Source organism: Nematolebias whitei, unplaced genomic scaffold (genome assembly GCF_014905685.2).
Source record: "Nematolebias whitei isolate Nwh7 unplaced genomic scaffold, NemWhi1 Nwh_scaf_1344, whole genome shotgun sequence".
NCBI classification, from domain to species: domain Eukaryota; kingdom Metazoa; phylum Chordata; class Actinopteri; order Cyprinodontiformes; family Rivulidae; genus Nematolebias; species Nematolebias whitei.
In genome coordinates this window covers 889-7,995 of record NW_023619889.1, presented here as the reverse complement: position 1 = coordinate 7,995, position 7,107 = coordinate 889, and the positions used below count along the sequence as shown (strand labels likewise).

Here is a 7,107-nt window from a genome sequence, read left to right as displayed (position 1 = left end):
CCTGTGTACATAATTTCGCTCCACCACATGTACCACATGAGGTGCGAATGACAATAAAGAAACTCTGACTCTGACTCTGACTCTGATATATATATATATATATATATATATATATATATATATATATATACAGTATGTATAAGTAACATTCTCTGATGGGTATTTAATAATGCAAACACTAGTGCTTACAGCATGTAAAGTACATCTGTGTAACTCATTTATGGCCTCTTGGTCTGTCTTTGACACATGTACCCATAGGTAGAATTTTAGTCTTGTATTATGACAATTTCAAAAAATATCTAAAGACTGTTTTCGTCTTTTTTCTCAAACAACTAACAGTAACAGTCTTCTGGATTTCAAGCCTTTTAAAGCTCTATCAGAACCGAGTTTAAGTTTCAAATTCCAGTTACGACAAATCTCCACAAGAAAAAATAAAGTAAAATGGTTTATTTTGAAAGAACAGGAAGTGGAAACTGAGTTTGAAGGGTAACAATCCAGTGGTAGATAAAATGAGTTTTATGTGCATACTCAGTCCAGGAAAAGTGTCAGGATGGTGACTAATTACACATTGGGGAGCTGCTTCTAGCTCCTGATTAATACATTCTGTCTGACCATTGGTCTGGGGGTGGTACCTAAAGAGAGACTGACCATGACATATAAAGCAATACAAAAAGTTTTCCACACTTGAGATGTGAACTGGAGACCTCAGTCTGACAAAAAAAAAAAAAGTATGTATGCCATGTAGATAAAAAAACATGATGAACCAGAAGATGGTTTGGCAGAGTAACTTGAAAAAAGGAACATAATGGACAGTTTTAGAAAACCAGTCTATAATGGTAAGGATGACTGTGTTACCTTCAGAGGGTGGTAATCCAGGGATGGAATCCAGAGAGATGTTGGACCGAGGGCAACTAGGGACTGACAGAGGCTGTAATAGACTTGAGGGTGCTTGGTTGCGCACCTTATTTTGAGAACAAGTATGGCAGGCAGAGACATATTCTCTGGCGATGTTATAGCATATGGGCCACCAGAAAGAGTACTGAAGGAGGCTGACGGTGCGGTTTGCCACCGAATGCCAGACCAGTTCAGACTTGTGAACCAACTGGGGAACGTTGGCTCATACAGATGCTGGTACAAACAAGTGATTAGCTGAACCTCCTCTAGAATTGGTTTCAGACATTTGTGCAAAAGTGTTTTACGTCGGCTGCCCTTCCTGACATAACCCTGACCATTTACATGGTCTTGGGACTGGCACAAGAGATACAATGGCTTGTGCTCCCTAGTCGCAGGTTTTCTCCCTAGTGGCTGATTTTTGTGCATCCTTGATAAAACTCTTTATTTCCCAGGTGTACATACCAATGGTACAGGTAGATGGCAGAGTGGGTTCTGGTGACTCAGTACTGGAGTACTGGTGAGAAAGAACATCAGGTTTAACATCATGAGAACCAGGTCAGTAGGTGATGATGAACTTGAAACAGGTGAAAAACAGAGACCAACAAGCTTGCCTGGCATTTAGGCATCAAGCGATTTGGAGGTAAGTAAGGTTTCAGTTATCAGTTCAGAAAATAAATGAATGTTTAGCTCCTTCCAGCGAGTGTCTCCATTCTTTCAACACTGTCTTGCTCACCAGAAGTTCACGGTCACTCACATCAAAATTTCTCTCTGCTGGACTTAAATTTCTGGAAAGGAAGCCACATGGATGAAGCTTAATGTTAAAACTAGATTGCTGAGATAACACAGAAAGCAGGTTTTTTGAGAAGTTTTGCAAATATTTGTGGACATGAGTATGATGCATTTTGAGATTGAAAAATTTGGATGTCATTGAAATAAACAAGGGCAGCATGGTGGCGCAACTGGTAGAGCTGCTGCCTCTCAGTGAGCAGGTCATTGGTTCAAACCCCGGTCCAGGGGCCTTCTGGGTGGAGTTTGCATGTTCTCTCCGTGCATGCGTGGGTTTACTCCGGGTACTCCGGTTTCCTCCCACAGACCAAAAACATGCATGTTAGGCTAATTGGTAACTCTAAATTGTCCCTAGGTGTGAGTGGGAGAGTGAATGGTTGTTTGTCTCGTTTGTCTCTATGTGTCCCTGTGATGGACTTGCGACCTGTCCAGGGTGTACCCCGCCCCTCGCACAGTGATTGCCGAACATGGGCACCGGCGACCCCCGTGACCCAAAATGAATGAAGCGGGTAAAAAGATAATGGATGGATGGATGGATGGATGGATGAAATAAACAAACATGAATTGAGTCAAGAAATCTCGGAGAACATCATTTAATAGGGCCTGAAAAACTGGCGGTGCATTAGTGAGCCCAAATGATATTACTAGATTACTTGCCAGGAGTGTCTTGAAGGTCTTCCACTTGTCTCCCTCTCATATCTTGATGAGATGGTAGGCTTTGCACAGGTCCAGTTTGGGAAATATTTTGGTTGTATGCAGTTTTGGGCACAGCTAACCAAAAATTAGCTTTGGGGAGAGCTCTTCAAAATGGGTTCATGAGCTTAAAGTTACTGGATCTCAATTTAATGGAAACTAATTTGTCTGCTCACAGTTTCCACAATAAGCAAAAATGGTAATCCACTAAATGAAAAGTTAGTTCTGCTATTAACTGTTAGTGTAACTGTACCCACCACTGGCTCTGTGCAGGCTATCTGTTCAAAAATGGCATCGACAAGTGGCAGCAAACATTTATTCTTTATAGTTATTTGATTAAAATCTTGAAAGTTGAAACAGGTGTCATAGCTCTGCTCTCTGTCAGCTCCTCTGTCATGCTGCACACTCAGTAATCACTCAACTCACCTGTCACCGCTCATTATCCCACAGCTCCACCACCTGGTCCAGTCAGTACTTAAGCTCACTCATTCCTCTCAGTCTGGGCCAGATTCTCTATCCTGTCTCATCAGCAGTAGACTTTCCAGCATTCCATTGATTGACTCATCACGTTCATGACCCTTGCCTTGACCACGACCACGCTTTTGCCTCAGCCCTCGTCTGCGTTTGCTCATCTGATCAGGTACCGACTCATGCTCTTGTTTTTTGACTCTCTTTTTGGATCACGTACCGGATACTTCTGCTGAACAACTGACTTCACGGTATGAACTCTGCCTTTCCCTTCTGACTGTTTTTTGGATCACGGATTAAAGGTCAAGCTCATTCTGTATCACGGACTTATCCTTACCCCTGAATCTGATTCCCACAGATTCATTTCCCCAATTAGTCTCTTTCCCCCTGCATCTACTAACCTTTATCTTTTAGTTGCAAGCCTGTTGGACTCTGTTCCAGTGGACCTTAACATCAGTTCTACTTCTACTGGCAGCCCGCCACTACAACACTACCCAATCACGAACTACCAATCAGAAGATCAGAACCAGCCCAGAACCAGACCTACTCCAGAGTTTTACTTTATTTCACAATAAATCTTTTAACCCTCTCAGTGGTTGTTGTTGTTGTTTGCGATCCGGCCTCTGGTTCATGACAACAGGATCAAAGCATTTTATCCTTCCTAATGGTAAAAAACTAATTTCCCAGGGAAGAGGTGGAAGGTCTGATGATGCCTGCAGCAAGTGAGTCCTTGATGTACAGTACTGCCTAATGGGTTCCCTTTCAAGTCTAGAGAGTCAATAAAGGTGACTGGTGGGTAGAGGAGCTCCTGGCAGATAATCGATAGAACAATCAAAGGGCCTGTGCAAGGGTAGAGAGAACACTTTGGTTTTACTGAAAACTGGCAATAAATCATAACAATCAGGAACATTAGAAGTAGAACACTACTCTGGAAATTCACTGTGTTGATGAGGTGGCAACAGCAGATCTGAAACAATTTTCCAAACAGCTGGGGCTCCAACAATCTATTCTATCAATCCAATAGATGATGGGGTTGTGTTTGACCAACCACAGGAAATCAAGCATGACTAGATGCAATGTGGTTGGGACATAATAAAAAACATCTTTTTCTTGATTGCTGTAACCCACAAACTAGAGAGAGGATCAGTCTTGCGTTATGGAGGTGAAAGTCTGCCCATTAAAAGAGGAAATTGAGGATAGTAGGTAAGGCTTTAGTAGGAAGCTGAAGTTGACTTACCAATTATTACCAATATTATCAAATGTTGATAATATTTTGCCTAGCACCTGAGTCTAGAAGAGCCTGGAGTGACTGATCTTATCATAATATAGTAAATGGGTAACATCAACTAAGGATTATTTGAACTAACCCACCAGCAACCTTGATTCTACTTAAGGTTTGATAGTATCCACACAGCATTTGGCAATTAAATGGCCTGATTCACCACAGTAAATGCAAAGTCAGGCTTACACTGGATTGTCATTTGGTCAGTCTAGTTCTGCCAATCTGCATGGGCTCTCCAGTTCATTCTTATGACAGAAAGGAGAAATTAACATTGGTTACTGGGTTTATGGAACTTGGCAAAAACAATGGATGTGTCCACTTTGTCCTGTGGTGCCTAACCCATTGTCTGTCTTTAAATGATTTTCCAAATGGACTGCCAGGTCCACCAGTTCATCAAATATTTAGGGGTTATCTCATAGAACAGGTTGGTCCTGAAGTTATTCACATAAGGAGTGAGTGAACAGGCTCATGATGGTCCATTCGTTTCAGCTTGTCTCAATAGCAAGAGTATGAAAAACAAAATATTTAGTGATGATCGTGTACCTTGTTTGTTTCTTTTGTTGGAGTTGACAAACTACATCTTTCTTGCAAAGAGGATTATCAAAAACATGTCCAAACTCTGAAATTAAAGTTGTAGATTGGTCAAGGAAATGGCAGAGACATAGATTTTTGGCTAGCATAGAGCTTTCCCCATTAGGACTGAAACAACTAAATAAATCTTGGTGCCATCTGAGGCAAAGACTTGAGGCCTTTGAATAAAGTTCAAAACACAATGTAAAATTAATACTCCACATTGATCCAGCTCTTCCTCAAATAATTCTGGTAAAGTAATGGGTGTGTCGTGAGATGCTGAAGGTGCAATTGGAGCAGCCTGTGGGGTACTGACTAGAGTCTGTGAGAGCGACAGAGAGGTATTTTCTAATTCAAACCAGCGAGTACCAATTTTATCCAGGCATTGAATTATGGTTTCTTGTTGTCCTGATAGAGTTTCAGCATGACAGCCAATGGTTACACCATGGGATTTTTAAACAGAATTAAGATTTACCAACTCGTTGGAACTCTGAACAGCGTCAGTTTGGAGTATTCTATTAGAATTGGGTTTAGTTTTACAGAGTTCGGTTACTGAGTATGACAAATCTTCACATGAAACAATGATGAGTAAAATAATAGTTTATTTTGAAAGAACAGGAAGTAGAGTCTGAGTTTATCTGTGAGGATCAATGAGCAGAATTAGTGGATCCCAAATGTCACAGAAGGTAAGTAGACGGTATTTCTAGAAGAATGTTTGTAGGTTTCCAGGTGGGGGTTTAGGTTTCCAGAGTTTGGAGAGAGGTTGTAGTGATGTGGGAGAGAGACGGGCAGTGAGGAGTGAGGCAGTGCTTAGCTAATTATTATCAGTCTGTTTTCCAGGTGAGGATTCACAGGCATTCACCAGAGGAGAAGGCTGTAGAGTCCAACCAGGAGTTGAAACTCCATTTGGTTTAATGGAGAACCAAACGTGGAAGAAACGTGGAAGAAATTGGTTTTACTAGGATTCACAGGCATTCACCAAAGGACTGGAGAGAAAAACATGGGATTCACTGAGGGGGAAAAGCTTCTCACGTAAAAAGCTAAGGGGTATAAACCTTAAGCTCACAAGGGACATTCAACATTTTTGGCATGTGAAATCATGAATAACAATATATTTATAAAGTTTTCTAAGTTTTAGATACAATAGCTATAAATCTTCTTGTCACAGACAGTCTGTTCCTTTAGATTTATGGACTCTTTGGCCAAACAAACAGGTGAACTGGCTTAAGTCAGAGTCAGAGTTTCTTTATTGTCATTCGCACCTCATGTGGTACATGTGGTGGAGCAAAATTATGTACACAAGGTCCCAGTTACATCCAACAATAAAATGTATAAGAAAAACAGTGATAACATCTAAGATATGAACTAAGAAAAACATCAACTAAATATACACTAAGCACTCATAACATAAAACATTGAACATCACCACAAACATGAACATGAGTCTGTGAGCAGATGTGCACGCATGAACACATCAACATTGAAACAGATCAGCAGCAACATGAAACAGATCAGCAGCAACATGATGTGATTTTTCACAGTGATTATTCTAGTTAGTTAGTTAGTTAAGAATCATGAAGAATAATAACAAAATGTCACTGACAAATAAAATATTTCATAGTAGTTTGTTTTAAATGCCTTTCTCTTCTCTTGCAGATGAAGATTTTTGACAAAAACAAGGATGGTTGCTTGGATCTAAATGATTTAGCCAGGTATTTACTTGCCCAAAGCTTATGATTCAAGAAGCAAGTGAAATACTAAACTATAAATTCTGATTAACTTTAAACCCCAACATTAAATATTGTTATTATATGTATACCTTTAAGGATTTTGGCTCTGGAGGACAATTTCCTGCTGCAGTTCCAGATGGATGTAAGCAAATTGTTTGGTTAAAAAAAAAAAAAAAGGTTCAAGTTTGTTCTATTGTTGTACAGTATCTATTTCTATTTTTTCATCTTGATGAGTTTAAACAACGTCTTTATTTCTCTCTCCCAAGGCCTGCAGTAATGATGAAAGAAGGAGAGACTTTGATATGCTATTTAATCATTATGATGTTGTAAGTTTATTAATGCACTTTTTAAAATACACATAATGTATTATTTATTTAATTCAAAAATTCACATTCATTGTCTGTTTCCATTTTAATCTGCATGCATTTCATGCATTCAGGTCTCTCTTGTAAATGAGTCCACGAGGCTCAATGGGACTAACCTGTATAAATAAAGGTTGAATGAATTCAGTATATATGCCAAACTAAAAAAAGATAAACAGAATAATTTTGCTTGTTTAAGGTAAATTGATTTCAAATGTACAAAATGATAAATTACTTAACAAATATGAACGTGAAAAAGGATTTCAAACTCATCTTTTTCCCTTTATTTTCTTTTATCAAAATGCCGGATCTCGACAGGATT

The 7,107-nt window shown here is 39.5% G+C and overlaps 1 long non-coding RNA gene across 1 annotated transcript; it reads left to right on the top strand.

Annotated features, from left to right (window-relative positions):
- Window positions 1-6,360: 6,360 nt before the first annotated feature.
- LOC119429456 lies at window positions 6,361-6,710 on the top strand. The gene is made up of 3 exons (XR_005187784.1): window positions 6,361-6,405; window positions 6,520-6,565; window positions 6,690-6,710. It is a non-coding gene; the product is annotated as an uncharacterized LOC119429456 (long non-coding RNA).
- The last annotated feature ends 397 nt before the right edge of the window (window positions 6,711-7,107 follow it).